Source organism: Schistocerca serialis, chromosome 3 (assembly GCF_023864345.2).
Source record: "Schistocerca serialis cubense isolate TAMUIC-IGC-003099 chromosome 3, iqSchSeri2.2, whole genome shotgun sequence".
Classification (NCBI taxonomy): domain Eukaryota; kingdom Metazoa; phylum Arthropoda; class Insecta; order Orthoptera; family Acrididae; genus Schistocerca; species Schistocerca serialis.
In genome coordinates, this window is record NC_064640.1 from 963,844,524 (window position 1) to 963,870,112 (window position 25,589).

Sequence of the window (25,589 nt, forward strand, 5' to 3'; positions counted from 1 at the left end):
ACTATGGAGTAATTTTAACTTTTCCTTGCTTCAGTGACATCAGTGGGTACTTCTGTTTATATTTTTTGTTTGTATCACTTTTCTGGCTACAACTGAGTATGTGGCCTCAAAACAGTAGTAGAAGTCAGCAGCAAAGTTATCCGTAGGAAAACCTACCATTCTGAAATCATGGCATGTGTGCAAATATGCAGTTCAGTCTGTTGATGTTATCATTATGCATAAATCATTTGCTTACACATAGTTTTCTTTAGTGATGAAGGGCATCTCATTTGCCTCCAACTGTAGCTATATTGCATGACAATCAGAGATGGCTAGTTTTAGAACAGATGTGGGAAATATGGGTCATGTTTGTTATTATTTTATCTAGACCTGTTTTGCTGTTTCCTGTTTCTCTAGTTGGCTCATGGATAATTGGGGTCAGACTGAATTTGTGGAGTAGGAGGAGTAGCTTTTAGGAGTTTGCATCATTGTTTAATAAGTCTATATTTACATCCCCTGTCATTATAACATTTACATGGCCATTGAACCCAGAAAATGTACTATCTATATTTATCAGGGAGACAGATACATTTTTGAAAAAGGTATCCATACAAGCCCCAGGTGGCCTGTACACACCAATAATCACTATATTTTCTCCACCCTATCTTAAATTTTTTGCAGCAAATTCTCTGACTCCTCCTAAGCAGAATGCCCTTACAGCAATAACAATGAAATTACTTGCTTTTACAGTGAAGATTGCTACACCAGAATTTCATGAAAAGTGGTTGATTATTGCTTATTAGGTCTTCAGTGTACCAACACTCAGTTATGAGTACGGTATCAGTTCTGTCAACACCTGCAATGATATCCAGATCATTCCCTAAATTGCTTCAGGCAAATACTGGGATTGTTCCTTTGAAAGGACATGGCCCATTTCTTCCCCCCGTCATTTCCGAACCAAGCTTGTGCTCCATCTCGAATGACCTCATTGTCGATGAGACATTAAACTCTAATCTCCTTCTCCTCCACATAACTGTACTTATTTCTAGGCTACCAAAATTCTGGGGTAGGACATTAACTCTGAGTTCTTCCTGCTGGCCCATACAGGGTGATTTAGGGATACCAAACTGTCCAGCAGGTTTTACAGTTTTTCCTCACTGGCCTGTAGTGGCTGCTTGTGTTACAGATCCTGATTTGGTGGGTTGTGCCATTCCAAGGCAATCCACTTATTTACACCACTTTGTGGAGAATTTTGTCTAATTTTCACAACAGTAAATTTGCTGACAATCTTTTTGCCTCTTTTACTTGTGTGTATACCATGAGCTGTCTGCAGGCCTCTTTCTAGATTGCTGACATTTATCAGAGACACACTGTGACATTTATTACATATTGTTTTAAGCCTTGTGTACTGTTCCATTAGACTGTGTCTCTGTATAATATTAACAACAATTACTTTAGTGCTATTTAACTTACTAAGTGTCACTTTCATGTGCCTGATAGCATTATTTTCTTGCTCTTTTGCTGTATCATTTGTACTTCCCATTATTATGACACAATCATTTTCTGAGAAAGATTCACTATCTAGCACACACAGCTTCACAACAGCAAAAAGAATTGCTACAGACTGAATGTGAGCCATAGCTGTAAAGTTGTCTTGGATACTCGCAATGTTCTGTGCTGTTCCCCGAACATGACTGTCTCCATATATTAGAATTCTATAGTTAATAAGATGGAGTATTATTCAGACATTAATGCAACTTTTTTGTGAAAAGATACCTTTCCATATTTACATAACAAGACAATGCACACACTGCATCCTGCTCAAATATTCAGTAGTATTGAGTAGTAGCATCACTGAAGTAGAATATCATGTAGCTTTCTTTTCATTGAACTGGGTTCATACTCAGAATATCCTTGGCTTTTATTTTATTGTAAATTTTCATTCTCATATATTGAGGAGACTGAGCATATAAATTAAAACAATGAGCAGGGAGCAGTAAATTATCTTTATTTCTTGTATTGCAAGTGTGATCAAAGCATTTCTTCTTGCATAATTCTAAATTTCTATGTAAAATCACAGACACATAGGGAGGGAACTGTTAATAATTTTAGAATTTTAAATAATGGGTGACATGGTTTCCTTTGATACACTTCACACATTTCTAATAATTCTTTTGAGTGATTTCAGTATGCACATTATGTTGCTCGAATTTCCTCAAAACACCATATCATACCTTATAACTGACTAAAAGTAGCTATTATATGCAATTTTTCCTTTTGTCCCTGTCAGTATCATTAGCTAATATTTGCACTGCAGATGTAAAGCTACGTACATAGTTTTTTTACTAGATAGCCCAAATTTCCAATTTAAATTCTTGTCCAGGTTTAATCGTAAATATTTCATTGTATCCACCTCTTCTAAATGTTGGTTTTTATGGTTTACTTTAATTTCCTAGGATGTTGACTGTTTTGTTCTAAGCTGGATCACTTGCGTTTTTGGAATGTTCAGGGTTAATTCACTGAGACCAAATCATGTTTATAAATGATCTATTGCACTGATGATACAGAAAGGAATATTTTCTGACTCACACTTGACAATTAATGCAGATGTATCATCCAAAAATAAAACCAATGTGGCACTAGATTGATAAGCAGGTCATTAATGTAAAATAGAAACAAAATAGGTCCTAGAATAGGATGCTGAGGGCAACTTATGTTACTGTCTTCCATTCGAAAGAATAATTTGCTGCTTTTGCAGCGACAATCACTCGTTGTTTACTGTTGCACATGAACAAAGTGAGCAAATGTAGAACATTATCCTCAATTTCATATCCCTGTAGCTTTATTCTTACTGTTTAAGATGTTCTAATCTTGTCAGCAAATTTTTTAATTGCATCTATAACACTTTTTCCATACTGGAAACCAAATTGATTTTTCAAAATAATCCCTTATTTTTCAATAAAATTTTGAGTCTGTGCAGCAGGAACTTTTTTGAACACTTTTGACAGGATTTTAAGAATAGATATGGAACAATAATTTTCCATATCATCTCTTGACACTTTTTTAAACAGTAGTTTTACTTTTGCATACTTTAGCACCTCTGGGAAACATCCATGTTCGAACGATTGGTTTAATATAATAAATATTGGGTATTCTATTATTTTACTTAGAAATTTGAGAACTTTTGCAGAGATTTCACTCCATACTGCAGAACATTGATTTTGCAGTGTCAATATAATATTTACTGCTTCTACTGCTAGCACTGTTTTAAAATTTCGTAAGGCAGTCAGGCACTTGATATGGTACAAAGGGCATACTTTGTTGTCATAATCTACAACACTGTCATCTGATTTAACTACATTAATGAAGAATTCATTGAATCATTCTGAAATTTGAGCTGAATTTACAAGAATCTCATCTTCAAGCTTTATTTTTACAAATTTCATGACTAGAGGCTTTAATATCTAATTCAGATTTCACAACTGTCCACACTGCTTTTCGTTTATTCTCATGTCTTTAAAATTAATTTATTATTTGCCATTTGCTTTCCTGCCTTCACAGTTATTTAAGTGTAATTTTTTATAATCTAGCATATTTAATGAATTCGGTACTTTTATTATACTTTAGTTATGTAGCTGTCTTTTCTTATCACTAGAGATTTTGTATCTTTAATGATCCATTTCAGTTTTTTGTCACTGTGTTAAAACAAGTTTCATGTGGAATCATTTCATTGGAAACATTTTAAAAAACTACCGAAAAATGCTTCAAAATTTGTGGTGTTTGAAATATTTTGCTCAAAGTGCCATAGTGTCCCACTCAGCTTGTCATGAAATAAGATCTCATTTACCTGATTAAAGTTCCTTTTTATGTAGACTTTTTACACAGAACTTCCTTACTTGATCTGGGCCGCTCAATTAATAATGCAGAATGATCAGAAACTCCTAAATCCAAACAAAATGTATGTGCATGGTCAAGCACTTAATTTATTAAAATTTGCAATACATGTAGCTTCTGAAAAATTTTGTTTCAAACCATATTTTTTTATTAAATGAATAGATTTGGATGCTTCAGTGTTTTCACTCAACACACTGATATTGAAATCAGCAGAAATTTCTATTTTTTCTTTTTCTCTTTACTGAGGTGTTTTAGCAAAAACTGAAGTTTACATAGGAAATGCTAAGTTTAACTCTTCCCATGATTCTATAAATTGGTGTTATATTTGTATTTTTGTATTTGTATTTCTTTATTGCTCCTGTAAGTCGTGTTTAGGTACATATTTTGCACAAACGATGTAGGACAAGTCAGGTGATGTAGGTTCCTTCTTACGTGGTAATCTACGTCTGAATAAGTATGCATGAACCTCCTACTGACTTACTTTTCCGAGAAAAGCTAGTAGCTACCTTAAAGTTTTCAATTTTATCTAAGATTTTTATTGTACTGTCATGAAGTCAGTGTTCATTTCAACAAATTATTTCAGTAATTTTAATCTCGGACAAAAACATTTGCAGTTTATCTATTTTAGAGGTTTTGTCACCCAAGCATTCAGCATCTAATCCATTTACATTATAGTGCATGATATGTTTACTCTCAGTTAAGACTGACTAGTCTCATTTTGGCAGAAATATGCAACATTCTTGAAAGTGTGATCTTAATTGCTTCACTAAGGAAGGTTAGAGTCTAATGATAAAGTATTAAACATGAAGACCTGAGTGGGTATTCAATAATTTCTCATTTGCCTAGCCATCTCCTGACAAGTGTTTCACGCAGGAGTGAATGTCTTGATGGTGATGTCGTAGTGCACTATCCTGCTGACAAATGGAGTTTTCATCTGCATGGAGATACTGAGGAACAAAGGCATGAGTGTAGTTTCCTATTGATGACAAAGTAATCAAGAGATGGAGTGCAATCATGGATATATCAAGTGTGGAGAAAGCAAACTGATCACATCCTTTACTTTGGCTTTAACAATGCAGGGAAATTTTAGATTATCTGTCTGCCTCTGTAGCATAGCAGTAGTGTTTCCACCTACCACACAAGGGGCCCGGGTTTGATTCCTGGCAGGGGATGGGTGTTGTCTGTCCTTAATCATCATTTTCATCATCATTGACATGCAAGTCGCCAAAGTGGTGTCAACTAAAAAGGACTTGCAATACGGCAGCCGAACTCCCCCGCATGGGGCCTCCAAGCCAACAATGCCATACAATCATTTTTTTTTTTTTTAACCACTGGGTTACCTCATTCAGTATCAGAGTTGGTGAATACAAGTATCCTTCACCAGAATTCCCTTAAAAAAATGGTGGACTCTGTGATTCCTCTGTCAGACAAAAGCAACACACTGTCAACCCATGAATATTATTTACTTACTGTGCTACAATGTACTGATTTTCATTGCCCCAATATATGCAGTTCTAACTGACTGTTACATTCATATTTGAAAGTTCTTTAACAGGTTAAACACACAAAATGGTCAGGTGTTTACAACAATTTCCCACAATCCCTGTCCAGTTTCTAAGAAGGAATTGCCAATCTGGTCCTCTTCATTATGATTATGAAGTTACTTGGAAATAAAGTGAATCAGTTTCATTTACTTCCACATGGTATTATTCTTGCAGCTTCAACAGAAACAGTTACTGTCATCTCTATAAACTTAATAATCAAATTCCCTCTCTCTCCTGGTTGTTGTCAGTTTTGTTCCCTGGAGCCACTACTGTTCAGTCAAGTAGCTCCTCTATTGGATTAACAAGGCTGAGTGCACCCTGGTAGGTCAACTGCACATGTCAGTCCAGATTGTCACCCAACCAAGTGCCATCCATGCCTGACAGTGCTTAAGTTCAGTGATTTGACTTAATAATCAAATAGTGCAAGAAATAAAGCAAAATGTTATTATTGAGATGACATTTCAGTTGGTAGTAATGAATTTTTCATCCAGAAATACACTTTCGCAAATTTTAAGCAGTTTATATTCTGAAACAGTTTACACTTTCGACTGTGTACAAAAACAGTGTGAAACATACATGGGGTGGAAAAAATATGGAAACACCAAAAACACAACTTCTGGTTGAGTTTACATACGAAGAGTGAAACATGGTGGAGGTTCATTGAAGATTTTGGTAACAATATCATAGTATTCCATGGGCTCCATGGTTACTCAGCAGAAAACAGTTGACATTGAAACCAGCTTCCAGTTTTCTCAGGCTGGATAAATATGGATGGGATAACAGGGTCCTATATTATATTCAAGGGAATCTAACACAATTCTTCCTGTAAAACAGTGGCACGTTCAGGTAACAATGATGGAGGACACTAATAATCACATGCTTGTCTCATCTAAGTAGACCACAAAGGCTCAATAATATTGAGATCTTGTGGCCATACCGGTAGAGAAACGAAACTTCACCCTTGGGCTCACAAAACCAATTCTGGATAATGTGAGCACAAAGGCTCAATAATATTGAGATCTTGTGGCCATACCGGTAGAGAAACGAAACTTCACCCTTGGGCTCACAAAACCAATTCTGGATAATGTGAGCTTTGTGAATAGGGATCCTGTTACCCCATTACCTTGGAACATAGCATCATCTCTGGGGAACAAAGTAGTACAGTGGGAGATATCTCATCAGATAAATTGGTCACATAGTGCCTGGCAGTAATATTACCCTGCCGAGTAATCACGGGGCCCACGGAATGCCACGATACTGATGCCCAAATCTTCAGTGAACCCTCACCATTTGTGACTCTTGGGATGTAAACTTAAACAGAAGTTGGAAACAGTGTGAAACATGACTCATCTAATGAAATAACAATCTTTATTTGCTCCACAGTCCATTTTATGTGTTTTCTATTACAAGCATCTGAATTACTGCTGTGTGGTTTTGGAATTCCAGATTTCTTGCTTATGGGGCTTTCATGCTACTGACAGAATTTGGGAGTGTGATAGTCAGTTCTCCAGTGATTTCTACAACTGCCATCATCTCATTTTTCATCACAGTCCTCTTCAATGACCATCTGACATGATCACTCAACATGTGCTTTGTTCGCATTGTGACTTAGTGGATGAAGTTCATCTGCTTTCCCTGCATGTGGTATAAATCTTCAATACAGTGCCTCTTGAAGCACCAAACACATGCTGTCTTGGTTATGGAAGTACTCCCCATACAAGCACCAACTATTTGCCCATGTTTGATTTCAGGTAGCCCCAGCTACATAGAACATTGTTCTGGTTATGACTGGCAGTTACAATGTATTGAGGACATTCATGGATAAATACAAGAGCACAACCTGCAGTCTTGGTAGTACCTGCATTTATGTCCAGGAATGCATATCCCATAGTGTTTCCATATTTTTATCCAGTCCCTATACATCAGGACAACAGAAGCTGTATCTGCTGAGGACAGAGACCTCAGGGCCAGCTGTTTAATTTTGCTTCAGAAGATTATTATTTTATGGCAACCAATGCCATTTTCTTCTCTAGCAAACCTTGGCTCATGTTCAGAAAGCACTGTATTACAGATTCAGCTGTGATAGACAAAAAAGTTGACTGAATCCTAATTAAGGTGGATGAGTAGAGTGAAAGGCAAAGAAAGGAGGATAGACACATCTAAAAAACTGTTTCCTCAGCTTGTCATGCAGTATTAGTAAACTGCAGGAGATGAGAACTGTGATATGTTGGTGTTCATAAACTTCTATAAAGTATGATTAAAACTAATTATTTAAATTACAAATCAGATGTGAATGATTTATGCATAAAGTGCTTGGGCAGTTTGTGGACACAGGAAGAGAGAAAACAATTTAGTGCTCTCTGCATATGCACACTATTTTGTTCAATGGGTGATCTTGCACCCCACAAGATGCAGTAAGCATCTAGCACTCACAGTACAGTAATGATGCTACTTACAAGCAAAGAGATAGGTTTTTGGTTTTGCAGAGGAAGACTGTATTTTAGGTCAAAAATAAACTTACAAAGTATCTATTATGTAAATAAAGTTACATGATGGAAAGAGTTTGATACTGTGCCTGTACTGATCATGTAGCTCTCTCATTTTCTGAAAGAACCATAAGTGCTTTTATATAAGGCCATTAAGGAATTGCCTTATGTAGTTGTAGAGGGTGATCAAAATATTGATATTTGTTGCCACCAAAATTTTTGATCCCTTGACAAGTGATATAAAATATCTGATAGTCAGCAAAGCTAAATTTGAAAATGAACTGAAGAAGTTTCTGCTCGACAACTCCTACTTTATAGAAGAATGCATAAAAGGTGATCAGTAGGAATTATTAACTTAGGATTGTAGATGCTCAGAATATAGCCATATTTATATGTGAATGTTTAATGTGAACGTAAAATGATTTGTTACACATCATTATGATTAATCATACAAACCATCTACAGAACACAATACATATCTTAGGAAATCCAAGTTAGTTGTTTACTCACACAGTCATGGTCGCAATGTCGCAAAAATCTTGCAAAACGAACACAATTTTAGAGCTACCAGTTATGTAAAACCTGGGGCCCCTATGAACAAAGTTATAAGAAACACACAGTGTAATAACACTACACAAGAAAATCAGGTTTTTTTAGTTATAATTGGTGGTGCAAACGATGATTATTGCAATGAACTAAAAAGTGCTGTCCGTGACCTCTGGAAAACCCTAGATACAGTGAAAAATGAAAGTGTAATAGTGACTGGAATACCACACAGGTATGACCTAATAGAAACGTCATGTGTCAACATGAAATTATTAAGGCCAACAGGCAATTCCACAAAATATGCAAAGCATACAAAAACACAAACTTCCTAGATGTGAAATTCTTGGAAAGGAAACACTTCACCAGGCATGGTATGCATCTAAAAAATCATGGGAAAAAGGTCATATGCTCTCGAATAAATGAGGTGATTGAGATGATGTACACAAAAAACAACATCATGCCTATTATTGTATCAAATCAAAAAGGAGCAGCCATCTCATCACAGATGGTACCAACAACAAAAAAAGCAGCAGAACAAACACAACCAATAACAGTTACACAAAATGCAGCAGTACAAACAATACTCGGAACAGAAATGCCAACAACAGCATCACCATCAACAGCAGCATCACAGACAGCAGTAACAGCAGAAATCCCAGCAATAGCAGGAGCAGCAGCAGACATGGAAACAACCATCCATGGGGCAGCAAGTACATGGAAAAGGACACCTCCTTTCCATCTGAAGGACGTTTTAATTGCAGATATGACAAAAAGAAGCAACCAAGATAAGTAACATTAAATGTCTAACAGTACTCCACCAAAATATTCAGTGTGTAAAAAACAAAGTGCTACAGCTGGAAATTGGGTTACAAATCTTAGACAGCACTGTTATCTGTATTACAGAGCACTGGTGTAAAGAAAGTGAAATCTTATATATTAATTTACCCTCATATATCCAAGCATGTTCTTATTGCAGAAACACAACGAAAGGTGGAGGATCATGTATTTATGTTAAGAACGGCATTGAATTTAAAGTCAGAAATGATATTATCAAGCTAAGTGTAGACAAAGACCTTGAAGTGTCAGCAATAGAGATAGCTGCTATAAATATGCCGAGGAAACTAACTATATTATGTGTTTATCATTATCCCAGTGTTAATTTAGAGATATTCTTTTCGAAACTTATGCAAAGCCTAGAACTAGCGTTGACTCTGAAACATAATATCCTTTTGTGTGGGGACTTTAATATAAATACAACTAAAACAGATGACACCAGTAACACATTTATTAATATCCTACATAGTTTTGGTCTATCATCGCTAGTCAACTGTGCAACAAGAATAAGCACACATTCCTCATCTACCATTGACCATGTAGCTACAGATGTAGGCAGAGAAAAGTGTGATGTACTTGTCAAAAATCTGGTACTGTCTGACCATCTATGTCAGATTATAAAAGTAAAAGCTTGTGTAAAAAAAGAATCAAAACTGCATGTATATAAGTCTACTCTCCATCAGCTTTGAAAGAGTTTTCCTTAAAGTTAGCACATGAAAGTTGGCAAGGAGTATACATAGAAACTAAAGTGAATAGCAAGTTCCCCAATTTTATGTCTGAGTTTAAATTAAAATTTGAAGAAACATTCCCCAAAGCATTAATTCCCATTGGAACACCCACCAACAACAAATGGATTACTAAAGGAATTGGAAAAAGTGCTGAAACTTGTAAATACCTAAACTTCATTAAAAAGGACAATAGTTATCCAGTTTTTTGCACTATTACAAAAACTACAAAACGATCTGCAGGAAGGTACTCAACACTGCAAGAAATCAGCCAATGATAGGTTCATCAATTTAGCCAATAATAAAAGTAAAGCTACATGGGCTGTAGTGAAACAAGAAACAGGAACTGTGAAGCAGAGAGGTACAAACATGCAAATCAGGAACAAGGAAAATGTAGAAAGTAACCTGAAGGAATTAACAAATTATGTGAATACCTACTTTAGCAGCATTGCAACAAACTTACAGAAAATTTTTCCAAAAGGTGCTAATCAACCAATACAGAAGCATATAGCAAACTCAATGGTATTGCTTCCAACTACTGAGGAGGAAGTATGCAATGTTGTAAGGCAATTAAAGAACAAAAACTTGGCAGGTTTAGATGAAATCCCAATGTGTGTGCTGAAAAAATGCATAAACGGTATCAAAGCTCCACTAACAGAAATCATAAATGAATCCTTCAAAACTGGTTGCTTCCCTGACTATCTAAAGCATGCCAAAATTTTACCAGTTCACAAGAAAGGTGACATAAAAAAGTTGAGAACTACAGACCAATAGCCTTATTGTCATGCTTTTCCAACGTGATAGAAACAATAATGAAAAAAGGCTTTTGAGCTATCTAAGTAAATTCAACCTCCTCTGCAATGACTAGCATTGTTTCAGGCCTGGTAGAGGTACAGAATCTGCAATAGCAAAATTTACAAAAACAGCTTTAGAAGCACTAGATGAGAGCAGCTATGTAACTGGCCTTTACCTAGACCTGTCTAAGTCATTTGATACAGTTGACCACCAGAAGCTGTTGCATAAATTACAGGCACTAGGAGTAAGGGGAGTGATTCTCAAATGGTTTCGTTCATATCTAGAAAACAGAGTACAGTCAGTAGAGATCACACATGTCTCCAGTGGATCAAAGTACATTGAGAAACATATATCTGATCCACAATATATCAATATTGGGGTCTCTCAATGAAGTGTACTAGGCCCTGTATTATTTCTGGTGTATATAAATGATTTCCCTCAACATATCAGCCACGGAGAGAAGATATTGTTTGGGGATGACAGCAACATAGTAATGACCAGTAAGACACCAGCACAAATGTTGGAAAATTCTACTGAAGTGCTGAGGGATGTTCACAAATGGTCTCAGGAAAACAAAGTAACTCTCAACGTAAAGAAAACAAATACAATATGCTTTAGAATGAACAGGAAACAGAGTCCCTTAAATTTAAAACTAGATAACATGTTCATATATGATGTATCTACAACAAAATCCTTAGGGTTGCACATTGACAGCCAAATGAAGCGGAATGAACACGCTATGAAACTCTTGAAAAAGATATCCACAACTTAGAGTCCTTGTATCCGCATGCAGTAGTGAATGTTTGAGAACTGCATACTTTAGTTATGTTCATTCAATAATCAGTTATGGTATTATTTTCTGGGGAAACAGTGCTCAGAATTTACAAGCAGTATTTAAAATGCAAAGGAGAGCAGTAAGAATTATAACAAAAAGCAGTAAGCGGGCCCACTGCAGAGAACTTTTCAAAATGTTAGAAATTCTAACTGTTCCTTGTGAATTTATATTCCAAACCATAGTGTACATCAAGAAAAATATAGAAAATTATAGCACAAATATCAGTTTTCATAACTATAGTACAAGAACAAGTCATTGTCTTCACCTAGACAGGTAGAATAAATATAAGACTCAAAATGGCTTCTTGTATGAAGGTGTAAAACTGTATACTAAACTGCCGCAGAAAATAAAAGAAGCAGATAACATGTACTGCTTTAGGAAAAATCTAAATTGTTTTTGCAGGAACACTGCTTTTACACTATAAGTGAATTCCTTAGTACAAAAGGATTGCAAATAGCTTTTGTTTCACAATATTTTGATAAGGAGCAAAAATGATTGTCAATAACTTAGTGTCACAATGTTTAACTACATGTTACAACTAACTGTATAAATATATGAATGTATGCAACTGACAACATCCATACATTTTAAAACGTCCACGTATGGCCAAATAAATAAAACTAACTTTAAAAGATAGTTGTCATACAAGAATTTTCTGTGACATGGTAAGTACCTGCAATCTCATGTTAAATATAGCTACATAGTCCAACAATGTGTTGTAGGACATCACAGACTCTTACCATGTAATTGCAGTACTAATACTTGTCAAGGTGGGCAAATGGTGCAAGTAACAAATACTGTAATCTCAAATGATTATGCAAAAGTAGTTGAAACATCATATGTCAACGTCTGTTGTAAGAAAAGAAAAAAAATCTCCAGAATTTATGGAATTGAAGAGGGTAAATTCATAAAGACTGAAAATATTACTACAGCAAAAGACTGAAGGGAAACACAGACATCTAGTTACATGGAGAAAAAAAGAGGATATTTTTCCTCAAAACTGTGTTACTACATAAATATTGCATGCATCACTGTATGCAGAAATCGAATATGGAGAATACTATGAGAGCAATCACAACAGGTGTTGTGATATGAAGTGAAGAACTAAACACGACACACGAAAATTGAAATGCAATCTTAACTCCAGCAAGCATAGACATTTATAGGGACAAGAAGGAAATCTATGGTTGGTTAATAAGAGAAACAAAATCTACGTTTTACCAAAATGAAATCTGAGGATCCAGTAACACATCTGAGACTATATCATCCCACATAAAAGCATTTAAGACAGTTTCTGGTAGGAAATGGAACAGTAAGCAAATTCTCAAGGAAGACTGGAAGGGATGTGGAGTTCTAAATAAGGCCACTATTATGTTCAATCAACATCATGTTGAGATAGTGGAAAATGCATAACAGTACCAGTAGCTCCCGGAATCATAATGTATCTACTGTCACAGACTGTATTTTTCTACTGCCAACAAAGGAATCTGAGGTAGCAAAAATAGTAAACAATCAACAGAGGGTCTTAATCAAATATCTATTAGTGTAGTAAAATGTTGTGCTTATTGGTTGGCAAGATGTGACTGACTTGATACATTCAGCTGATGAAAGAAGGGATACTGTACTTCCTAAATACCTGTAAAAGAATAAGGTAGTGCTCATTTATAAAAGTGGTGACAAGAAACATCCTGAAAATTACAGGCCAAGTTACATTATATCTCTCCTCTCTGCAACTGTAAGAAAAGCTTTGAAATGTAGGATATTACATGTTATAGAGAAGAATGTCATACAGGTACTCAATGAAGCACAGAATGGCTTGAGAAATGTAGACCTACCACCACAGAAATCTTTGTAGCTTATGTATCTGTAATTGATGCATTAGATGTGCGAAAAAAATTCTGAAGTTTTTCTTGTGTATCTAAATACATTTTGCTATGTATGTCATAGCACATATTACACAGGCTGAACAGTTGTGACATCAGAAAGAGGAGTACATCATGTAGCATCACGTGGAGTGGAGAGTATCTTCAAGTCACTGTCCAGTCACATCAAAGTAAGCACCTCCAACCACATAAAAGAGTGAAGACGCTAGCTCGGAGTCACTTAACTAGGGATTTTTCATCTATCAAGTTATAAGATAACTTTCGAACCAGTAACAATTGGAGTAAATTTTCAACGTCTGAATAAGTGGCTGTGTTACTTTTTTAAGTTGACAAATTATTCATAGAAATAAAAATGTATAATTTCTCTCGTTCCAGGTTGAAGATGTCCTCAGAATACCAGGTGGAAGAAGGCAAAATGCTGTTGAGGAAATCCATCAGCTAACGGTATTTCTCCAGATTCCAGATCTCTGTGAAGAGCTTGATGTCGACGTTCGATTGCTACGTTCGGTTGGAAGACAACAGCATCGCGAGAACACATCACACCAGACATCTGAGGAATACTTCAACATCAGTTTTTACATCCCTACGTTGACCGCTCAAGTTCAGGAAGTGTTTAAAAAGTGATTTCGAGAGATGGAAGAAGAAATGAGAAAACGTTGATCAAAGTGGTAAGGCGAAGAATGCAGTCGAAACATTAGAATGTGCTCGGAGACTTTCTTCCTAAATATCCGAACACTGATGCAAATATTAAGTGTTCTTCTATCAACTTGCAGTTGTGAACGAAGTTTCGGCTGCCGGCGTCGACTGAAAAGTTACTTGCGCTCGACAATGAAAGAAGAGACGCTGAATGGATTGGCACACCAGTCCGCTAACCGACGTTTTAGTATGAACCCCGACGTTATAATTGACATTTTAGATCGATCCCCTCGACGATTTGACGGTACTGAGTAACCTTGTTAGTTTCTTTGATTTTTTCGAAGTATTTCATTTTCTACTGCATACCGTGTGGGATTGATATTTCAGTAACACTGCTATAAATTAAGTAAAAATGTATCTAGTAGTTTGGGTGAAATTTGGGCTATTAACACGCTTATGAATCGTTTAAGGCGAGTTAAGACATTAAATCCATTCTTGTCCGCCTGTCTAATCTATAGAAACGTTTGATCGAATCTGTATTTATATTATAATGTAAAAAGTCACAACAGGTAAAATTTGCTTTCCGTTCTCCCCCTCACCCCCCCTCTCTCCCTCCAAAAAAAACCTCATGTGTGCGTGCCTGAATGGGCACAAACATGACCCTACATTCCGTAGTCCCTTATTCTGTTTGCCATGCAACAGTACGGAACCGTTTCGAATACCTTCCGGAAGTCAACGAATACGGTATCGACTTGGATAGGCCTTTGGGTCTCACGGACAAAGACAGCGAGATGAGTTTCACAAGATGTTTGTGGAATGCATGTTGATTCTTACGGATATTCTCATTAATACGTAACGCACTGGCTTACGAGTCAGTGAGGTTATTCAGACGCGGATTGATCCACGCGCCAGATTAAGAATTATTATTGGTCTGATATTCCAACACCGGAAGGGGCGGCCGAGCGGTTCTAGGCGCTACAGTCTGGAACCGCGCGTCCGCTACGGTCGCAGGTTCGAATCCTGCCTCGGGCATGGGTGTGTGTGATGTCCTTGGGTTAGTTAGGTTTAAGTAGTTCTAAGTTCTAGGGGACTGATGACCTCAGAAGTAAAGTCCCATAGTGCTCAGAGCCATTTGAACCATTTGATATTCCAGCCAGTCTACACGGCAGTTTCCACACGAGTTTAGGTAAATTCTGGGCTGGTTCCCCATATCTGCCCCAAAAACATAATACTAAAGTTGTTAAAACGGTCCATACAGCAACAACAACACCGTCCGAACAGACGTTGAAGGCCCAATGGTACCAAAACTTTGGTAATCTGACGGGAAGTGGTGTTACTACTGTGGCAATGCCGTTGGCCACAGCAAAACATGCATAACAAAATTTACATACTTGACGGACAGATGGCGTCCACGTAACTTCTAAATGCTTTTGTAGTGTTGTCCCTAGGTAAGGAAGAGCCGTCACGATTTTTTCCATGTCTAAAATCTGCCTATGAGAATATCCAGTTTACAATGGAAATGGAGAAAAGTGGCTGTCTTCGATTTCGAGACGTTTTAGTCAGTTGGAAAGTGCATGGGTCGTTAGGGCGCTCTGCGTATTCAAGTCCACACACTCCGACCCATATTTGCATGCCTCAGTTGTCGCCATCTTCCGCAAACTATTGGCGTCCTTGGTACGCTGGTGCCTTGGACACATGTTATGTCTGACAGACAGCCTTGTAAAGCAGCCAAAACACCTGTAGTCTGTGTTTAAAGACAATAGATATTCTTCACATCAGATTAGGACAGTGTTAATGAGAAGTCAGTGTCACTACCCGCAAGATGACATAGAGAAGGAGCTGTTCCAGTCCAAGGTGTTCCTCCCACATGTGGATAATGTTTCATTTAAATCACGCAGAAACCTAACTAACGTTATGTTAAAGCAATCTTTAGGCTATCTACAAATAACTATGCTCCTTTGGGCTCTGTAGACCACATTTGGCTCAAATTCAAAGATACAGCATCGAGAGCAATAGATAGATTCAAACCGCGTAAGTTAACAAGAGACGGGACTGATCCACCATGATACACAAAACACGTCAGAATACTGTTGCAGAAGCAACGAAAAGAGCATGCGAAATTCAGAAGAACGCAAAATCCCGAAGACTGGCTAAGTTTCACGGAAGCTCGAAATTTAGTGCGGACGCTTTTAATAGTTTCCACAACGAAACATTATCTCAAAATAAGGTAGAAAACCAAAAGAGATTCTGGTCATATGTAAACTACACCAATGGCAAAAAACAGTCAATACTGTCACTGCGCGATAGCGATGGAAATGTTACCGATGATGGTGCCACTAAAGCGGAGTTACTAAATACAGTTTTCCGTGATTCCTTCACGAAAGAAGACGACGTAAATATTCCAGAATTCAAAACCAGAACAGCTGTTAGCATGAGTGACATAAAAGTAGATATCTTAGGTGTTGCGAAACAACTCAAATCACTTAGAAAGGCAAGTCTTCCGGTCCAGATGGTATACCAATCAGGTTCCTTTCAGAGTATGCAGACACAATAGCACCTTTCTTAGCAATCATATGCAACCGCTCACTTGTCGAAAGGTCTGTTCCTAAAGACTGGAAAGTAGCACAGGTCACACCAATATTCAAGAAAGGGAATAGGAGTAACCCATTGAATTACAGACCAATATCACTGACCTCAATTTGCAGTACAATTTTGGAGCATATACTGTACTCGAACATTATGAATCACCTAGGCGAAAATGACTTATTGATACATAGCCAACACGGATTCAGAAAATATCGTTCTTGTGCAACACAGCTAGCTCTTCATTCCCATGAAGTAATGAGTGTTGTTGACAAAGTATCTCAGATCGATTCCATATTCCTAGATTTCCAGAAGGTTTTTGATACCGTTCCTCACAAGCGACTATGAATCAAACTGCGCGCATGTGGAGTATCGTCTCAGTTGTGTGACTGGATTCGTGTTTTCCTCTCAGAGAGGTCACGGTTCGTAGTGATAGACGGTAAATCATCGAGTAGAACAGAAGTGATATCTGGCGTTCCGCAAGGTAGTGTGATAGGCTCTTTGCTGTTCCTGATTTACATAAATGGTTCAAATGGCTCTGAGCACTATGAGACTTAACATCTGTGGTCATCAGTCCCCTAGAACTTAGAACTACTTAAACCTAACTAACCTAAGGACATCACACACATCCATGCCCGAGTCAGGATTCGAACCTGCGACCGTAGCGGTCACGCGGTTCCAAACTGAAGCGCCTAGAACCGGCGGAAACCGTTTTTATACCTCTGACAGTGGGCTGGCGGGAGTGGCCGAGCGGTTCTAGGCGCTACAATCTGGAACCGCGCGACCGCTGCAGTCGCAGATTCGAATCCTTCCTCGGGCATGGATGGGTGTGATGTCCTTAGGTTAGTTAGGTTTAAGTAGTTCTAAGTTCTAGGGGACTGATGACCTCAGGTGTTGAATCCCATAGTGCTCAGAGCCATTTTGAAGCGCCTAGGACCTCACGGCCACAACGGCCGGCTTTACATAAATGATCTAGGTGATAATCTGAGTAGCCCCCTTAGTTTGTTTGCAGATGACGCTGTAGTTTATCGTCTAGTAAAATGATCAGACGATCAAATCCAATTATAAAATGATCTAGAGAGAATTTCTGTATGGTGCGAAAAGTGGCAATTGGCACTAAACAAAGAAAAAGTGCGAGGTCATCCAGATGGGTACTAAAAGAAATCCGATAATTTTAGGGTATACGATAAATCGCACAAATCTAAGGGCTGTCAATTCGACTAAATACCTAGGAATTACAATTACGAGCAACTTAAATTGGAAAGACCACATAGATAATAGTGTGGGGAAGGCGAAACAAAGACTGTGGTTTGTTGGTAGAACACTTAGAAGATGCGACAAACCCACTAAAGAGACAGCCTACATTACACTTGTCTGTCCTCTGCTGGAATACTGCTGCGCAGTATGAGATCCTTACCAAAAGGATTGACGAAGGACATCGAAAAAGTGCAAAGAAAGGCAGCTCGTTTCGTGTTATCGCGCAATAGGGGTGAGAGTCTCACTGATATGATACGCGAGTTGGGGTGGCAGTCAGTGAAACAAAGGCAGTTTTCTTTGTGGCGAGATCTATTTAGGGAATTTCAATTTCCAACTTTCTCTTCCGAATGCGAAAATACTTTGTTGACACCCACCTACGTAGGGAGAAATGATCATCTAATAAAATAAATAAGAGCTCGAACGGAAAGATTTAGTTGTTCCTTTTTCCCCACGCGCCATTCGAGAGTGGAATGGTAGAGAAGTAGTGTGAAAATGTTTCGATGTACCCTCTGCCAGGCACTTAAGTGTGAATTGCAGAGTAACCATGTAGTTGTAGATTTAGCGGATGAACTAGGTTTGCAGAATGTTGTAGTCCACAGAATGCCTTGTCAATGTCGTAAAGCCTACACTGGTCAGGGCACGCGCACAATTCGTCGTGCACGATTCATCACCACCGGTCGCCCGTGGCAGTCCAATAAGTTTGCCATAGCTGAGGAGTCTATCTCCACAGGACATTCTGTCGATTATTCTGCCATGAACATCTTTGCCACCACGAAGTCTTGTGGGACTCAGTTGTTACTGAATCTGTGCAAATACATACGTTATTAATTGCTATAAATCCTTACAATTAGATAAGGCTTGGGGAGTAATGATTGCTCTAATATCTTCAGAAAAACTAAATTTTACTCTTAATGACACATCCAACCAAATTTAGTTTTATTGTTCTGACCACTGAGTCTTAACTTCGGGAGATCATAATCTGACACAGGGCAGGAATGCAGCATCACCGTTGCACATGCGTCTCCGCACCTCAGATGGAGCAATATTCGAGAAAGGGCGCTAATCTGGAAGGACGGTGGTCACAAAACTCAAACGTATGCGCATGCACCACCGTGCCAACCTTCGGTACAAAGTCAACGAAGTGCACCAGCAATTTCCAATGTAAAACTCATCTGAAGGTAGTTGAATGGTAGTAAGCCGAAATACCGGGGCAAGGTGGCGATATGGCGACGTCATATGCCACAAACCTCATGGAAGTGAAACAATGTACTGGCGACAGCGGTTATAACGACGTCAACCAACGATTTGCGGTCGTTATAGCCGATAGTCGCACAAATATAATTTTTTCTTTGTTTTTTGATATAGCTAACTTTAATAAGTAGCAGAAATCCCGTACATCTACAATATTTACAATACAGTATTTGTGACGAGAGGGGCTGAAAAGAAATTTTTCTCATGTTTTTCCAGTACATACAGCAATAAAATGCCAGTAAAATATAAAAACCTTTAATAACTGACGAAAGAAGGAGCAACATTGTAAATTGTTTAGTAATGTCGAACATGGTTTTGGATAATGACTGAGACAAAATGTTCGACTGCTATGGTCGCAGGTTCGAATCCTGTCTCGGGCATGGCTGTGTGTGATGTCCTTAGGTTAGTTAGGTTTAAGTAGTTCTAAGTTCTAGGGGACTTATGACCTAAGATGTTGAGTCCCATAGTGCTCAGAGCAATTTGAACCATTTTTTTGACAAAATGTTCAAAAAAATGTTCAATTGTGTGTAGAATATTATGGGACTTAACTGCTAAGATCATCAGTCCGTAAGCTTACACACTACTTAACCTAAATTATCCTAAGGACAAACACACATACTCATGCCCGAGGGAGGACTCGAACCTCCGCCGGGATCAGCCGCACAGTCCATGACTGCAGCGCCCCAGACCGCTCGGCTAATCCCGTGCGGCGACAAAATGTTGAACATATTTAAAACAGGCTGGGAGTGTTGTGGAGTATAAGAGTCGTGAATGACACAGCTTCGTTACAGTTACCGTGTTATAAAATTTAATCAGCAGTACAAAAATGAAAATCAGTATTCTAGAGACAAATTACTCGAAGCCCTATGTTTTCTCCTATGTTTCTCTTTAAAATGTGTACAGACGTGATGTACTGTACCCAAAACATTGAAAATATCTAATACACACATCCACGAAACATCAATAACGAATACGCTACTACTGCACTTCGATGCGTTGAAAAATGTAACACATACTGCAATTTAATTTTCTACTCATCTGTGATCAAAGCAAAGACAATGTTGTTAAGGTTTTAAACCAGTTGCTTTAACTTTAAAGTGCCGTACAGTAATGCATACTACAGTATACTGTCTTATTTAAGGATACAGGGTACTTTTCCGGCTCAATATTATGTAAAAATCTACACCTATTTCTTTCGGGCACTGTTTATAATGTACATGTCTTACAGATTTTTTTGTTGATATCAGGTAATGCAGCACACTTTCTAAACAAATTTGAGGTATTTTGAACATTTTTGAACCTGCTTAGGGTTATTAAAAATTACAAAGAAATTGATGCATTTTTTTCCAAAATGCTTCCTCAAACTGAGGTACCATTTAATCCAATGTTATTTGAAGGAGACCAAATTTTTACCAGATATGCATGACAAGATGGCTGAGGTACTAGACCTATGTAATTCCACCTATTATGTATATTACAACGATGAAAAAATATCACAACTTACATTTTAATTTTTATAATTTTTTCCTAATAAAGCAAGTAACAGAAAAAAATTAGAGCAATGCTTTATAAACTTCTAGGACAAATTTGTACCAGAATTCTGAAAAATACAACTTGTGGAAAATTGCGAATGAAGATATGAGTCCAATTGAATTGTGCCTCAGGACATTCCTGAACCATAGTCTTCATCCTGCAGCAATTTTTCATCTTCAAGCATCCTCTTGGCATTGCTTTTAGCACTTCTTGCTTCTTTGGAACTTGAAGAGCGAATCTTTCAACTTCATCCACCCATTGTTTGTCACATGCAAGCAACTGATCTTCCATATTAGAGCCACATTTTATGCCTAAATTTCTCAAGACTTCCAACCTTCCTATCACTCCATCATTGAAACACATCACTGCATCTAGTACACCAACTTTTAATGTATTTAGTCCTACAAAAATATTCTTGGGTAATCTTTCCCATATGCAATGGTTGAAACTTTCATTTGTATTCTGAGTGCCCCCATGAAGACATTTACTAAGCAGAACAGGGTCACTCAGGTCTCTAAAAATTGGTTTTATTTCATTCATAACAGGCTCAGGAAGAGAATGTTTATGGTGGTATATTTGACCACTTTCTTTTGCTTTTTGGTGACCACGCCAAGAATGTGCTCCTTTAGGGCAAAGTCCGCGAAGAGGGTGGTCATCTGTGGACAACTTATGAAAGTAGGTGGCCCATACAGCTTTTCTCATTGCTGTAACATCTTTCAGAGGTGTGGTTCGTCTAATGGCCAGTCCATAATAACTCTGAAGGTGGTCTGTTTCAGTTTCTGTCAATCTGCCTCGGCCAGACAGAGATTTTCCATCAGATAGAAACTTTCCCTTCGAAGCTTCCTCAACGTAACGCGTATCCTGTTTTGCACATGTCCACAACGCTCCAGTTTTGTTACCAAGGTATCACCATAAACATTGAACTCATTAATTTTATTGAAAGCTTTAGAGTCCCCGTCGCCTAAGTACTTCGTATATCTAACGTTATAAACGGGCACCGACCTCTGAAATATTTTTAGAGCCCCATCTCACTCTATGCCACCACTGTAACCATCATAATTCTGACCGAGCGAGGTGGCGCAGTGGTTAGACACTGGACTCGCATTCGGGAGGACGACGGTTCAATCCCGCGTCCGGCCATCCTGATTTAGGTTTTCCGTGATTTTCCTAAATCTCTCCAGGCAAATGCCGGGATGGTTCCTTTGAAAGGGCACGGCCGACTTCCTTCCCTAATCCGATGAGACCGATAACCTCGCTGTCTGCTCTCCTTCCCCAAAACAACCCAACCCCATCATAATTTTTAGAACACTGATGTTCAATATGTCCTTCAGTGTTACCATGGCAGGTGTGGCAGTACTTAGATAAGCACTTAAGATCAACAACTTTTCCATTCTCCGGAGATGTAGTACTTACAACATCATTCAAGGAACGATGTACTCGACATTGCCACGTCCCATCAAGTGCAACAGCAATGTCCCTGGTTCCACTAATATTTACAGTTTCTTCTACCGCACGTTTCATAAATTCTTTATACACAACCGTCAAGGCATCTAAAAGTATTTGTATGTACTTGCTGAACCTAAAAGGAGGAGGAGGAAGGTCCATCAAACCACAAAACGTTTGAGCAACCTTTTTTTTCCTTTTCCTGTTGCACGCATTACATACACTAACTTCAAATATGAATTATGCACAATGTTAGAATTCATTTTCGAGGTAGGTTGATTGCAGGATCTACACAGAACAACTAATTTTGAAGCTAAACCCTTTCTGCTCCTTCGTTGTTCAATTATTTCCAGACAGCCTACACCGTCACATTGTTTACATTTCGCCACTTCCTTTATCAAGGAAGATAAGATGCTCACATCAACAACAACAAATCCATTACAAACAGTGTCACTGTTAACACTAAAATTTGAACCACCAGGAGGCGTGCCATGTGGGAGTTTCTTCGCTGAAGAACTGATACATAGGTTGCTTTCAACAGTGTGGCTTGCTTTGTTTTTGAACTGGTTACAACGGAATTTCCTTTTATAGTATTTCTTGATGTGTGGCATCCTTCGTATTTATTGCTCACTAAAGGATATGTACATCCACAAATATATGTAGCACTTGGGCAACAAACATTCAGTAACACGTGAACAAACTGCTTCAGTGAAACGAAAGTAAATACTAGCAAAGATAATCCTTTACGGACACTAGAGAGGCCGGCCGGAGTGGCCGTACGGTTCTGGGCGCAACAGTCTGGAACCGAGCGACCGCTACGGTCGCAGGTTCGATTCCTGCCTCGGGCATGGGTGTGTGTGATGTCCTTAGGTTAGTTAGGTTTAATTAGTTCTAAGTTCTAGGCGACTGATGACCTCAGAAGTTAAGTCGCATAGTGCTCAGAGCCATTTTTGACACTAGAGACCTGCACTGTTACTAAGATATACAATGTATCATACGTATAATCGCTGGAAATAGAAAGTTCACAGTTATTTTCGAAATAGTACTGGTATCTGTAACAGAAATAAAGGGTGCGTGACGGCATACATGACCGTAACTTTAAAATTTGGTACATATAGGTCATTTTTCATTTGAAACCCTATAATGTATCCTTAAGGTAATCAGTTATATTTGTTTGCTTTTTGTAGCTAAAACGTGTGTACGTTTTATTTGCATTTGACAATGTATTCGTTTTGATACCCGATTTGAAACCAACAATCTGCAGAAAACAAGAGTTAGAAAATAAGCGTTACTTTGTTGGAATCTCCAACACGTAACAAACAAAAATGAACATTGGATCTTATAGCCGATACATTTGTCCGAAACTGGAATAAAAATACGTCGTTTTATACGATAAATCGCAATAAATGATCTCATACTAAGCGATTTGTTTTATATATAGCGTTTTCATAGGATTTAGACGCGATCGATAACTTTTGCTGTTATACCCAGTACGTCGTTAAAAGCGCTGTCTCTATAAATGGTATCTAATGTACACTACTGGCCATTAAAGTTGCTGCACCACGAAGATGACGTGCTACAGACGCGAAATTTAACCGGCAGGAAGAAGATGCTGTGATATGTAAATGATTAGCTTTTCAGAGCATTCACACAAGGTTGGCTCCGATGGCGACACCTACAAAGTGCTGACATGAGGAAAGTTTCCAACCGATTTCTCATACAAAAACAGAAGTTGACCGGCGTTGCCTGGTGAAACGTTGTTGTGATGCCTCGTGTAAGGAGGAGAAATGCGTACCATCACGTTTCCGACTCTGATAAAGGTCGGATTGTAGCCTATCGCGATTGCGGTTTATCGTATCGCGACATTGCTGCTCGCGTTGGTCGAGATCCAATGACTGTTAGCAGAATCGGTGGGTTCAGGAGGGTAATACGGAACGCCGTGCTGGATCCCAACGGCCTCGTATCACTAGCAGTCGAGATGACAGGCATCTTATCCGCATGGCTGTAATGGATCGTGCAGCCACGTTTCCCTGAGTGAACAGATGGGGCCGTTTGCAAGACAACAACCATTTGCACGAACAGTTCGACGACGTTTGCAGCAGCATGGACTATCAGCACGGAGACCATGGCTGCGGTTACCCTTGACGCTGCATGACAGACAGGAGCGCCTGCGATGGTGTACTCAACGACGAACCTGGGTGCACGAATGGCGAAACGTCATTTTTTCGGATGGATCCAGGTTCTGTTTACAGCATCATGATGGTCACATCGCGGTGAATGCACATTGGAAGCGTGTATTCGTCATCACCATACTGGCGTATCACCCGGCGTGATGGTATGGGGTGCCGTTGGTTACACGTCTCGGTCACCTCTTGTTCGCATTGACGTCTCTTTGAACAGTGGACGTTACATTTCAGATGTGTTACGACCCGTGGCTGTACCCTTCATTCGATCCCTGCGAAACTTTACATTTCAGCAGGATAATGCACGACCGCATGTTGCAGGTCCTGTATGGGCCTTTCTGGATACAGAAAAAGTTCGACTGCTGCCCTGGCCAGCACATGCTCCAGATCTCTCACGAATTGAAAACGTCTGGTGAATGGTGGCCGAGCAACTGGCTAGTCACAATACGCCAGTCAGTACTCTTGATGAACTGTGGTATCGTGTTGAAGCTGCATGGGCAGCTCTGTTTGACTCAATGCCCAGGCTTATCAAGGCCGTTATTATGACCAGAGGTGGTTGTTCTGGGTACTGATTTCTCAGGATCTATGCATCCAAATTGTGTGAAAATGTAATCACATGTCGGTTCTAGTATAATATCTTTGTCCAATGAATACTCGTTTATCATCTGCATTTCTTCTTGGTGTAGCAATTTTAATGGCCAGTAGTGTAGTTGGAAAGTCAAGGAGAGGTGCATCTTCAGTGGAACCTGCTAGAGTTGGACAAACCCTGAAGTAAAGGAACAAAATGTAAGAAATTGGGATGACTTCGTCGTAAAATATAAATAAGGCAGGGTACTAGCCTATAGAAGGACGAACTGAGACAGATTTTCGCACTAACCCACGCCCGTTATTAACGATCTCTAATCTGCTTGTGTCTCAGATGGTTTCGACGTTTACGGGAATGTTCGCAGGTTCTCCATACCCGTCTGAGAAATGCAACCCACGAACATTTAGTTACGTGAACACAAAGTACATATATAGCAGTATTCTACACAGGGTGTACTTTTGGGTCAAACTGAAACAAGTGACAGTGAGTCCACACCAGATTATATTGAGACAGTGAACCAACGGTCCGAAACGTACATTTAATGTGTTACGAACATGCCTAGCGTATAAAACATAACGACGTATTTCATATTAAAT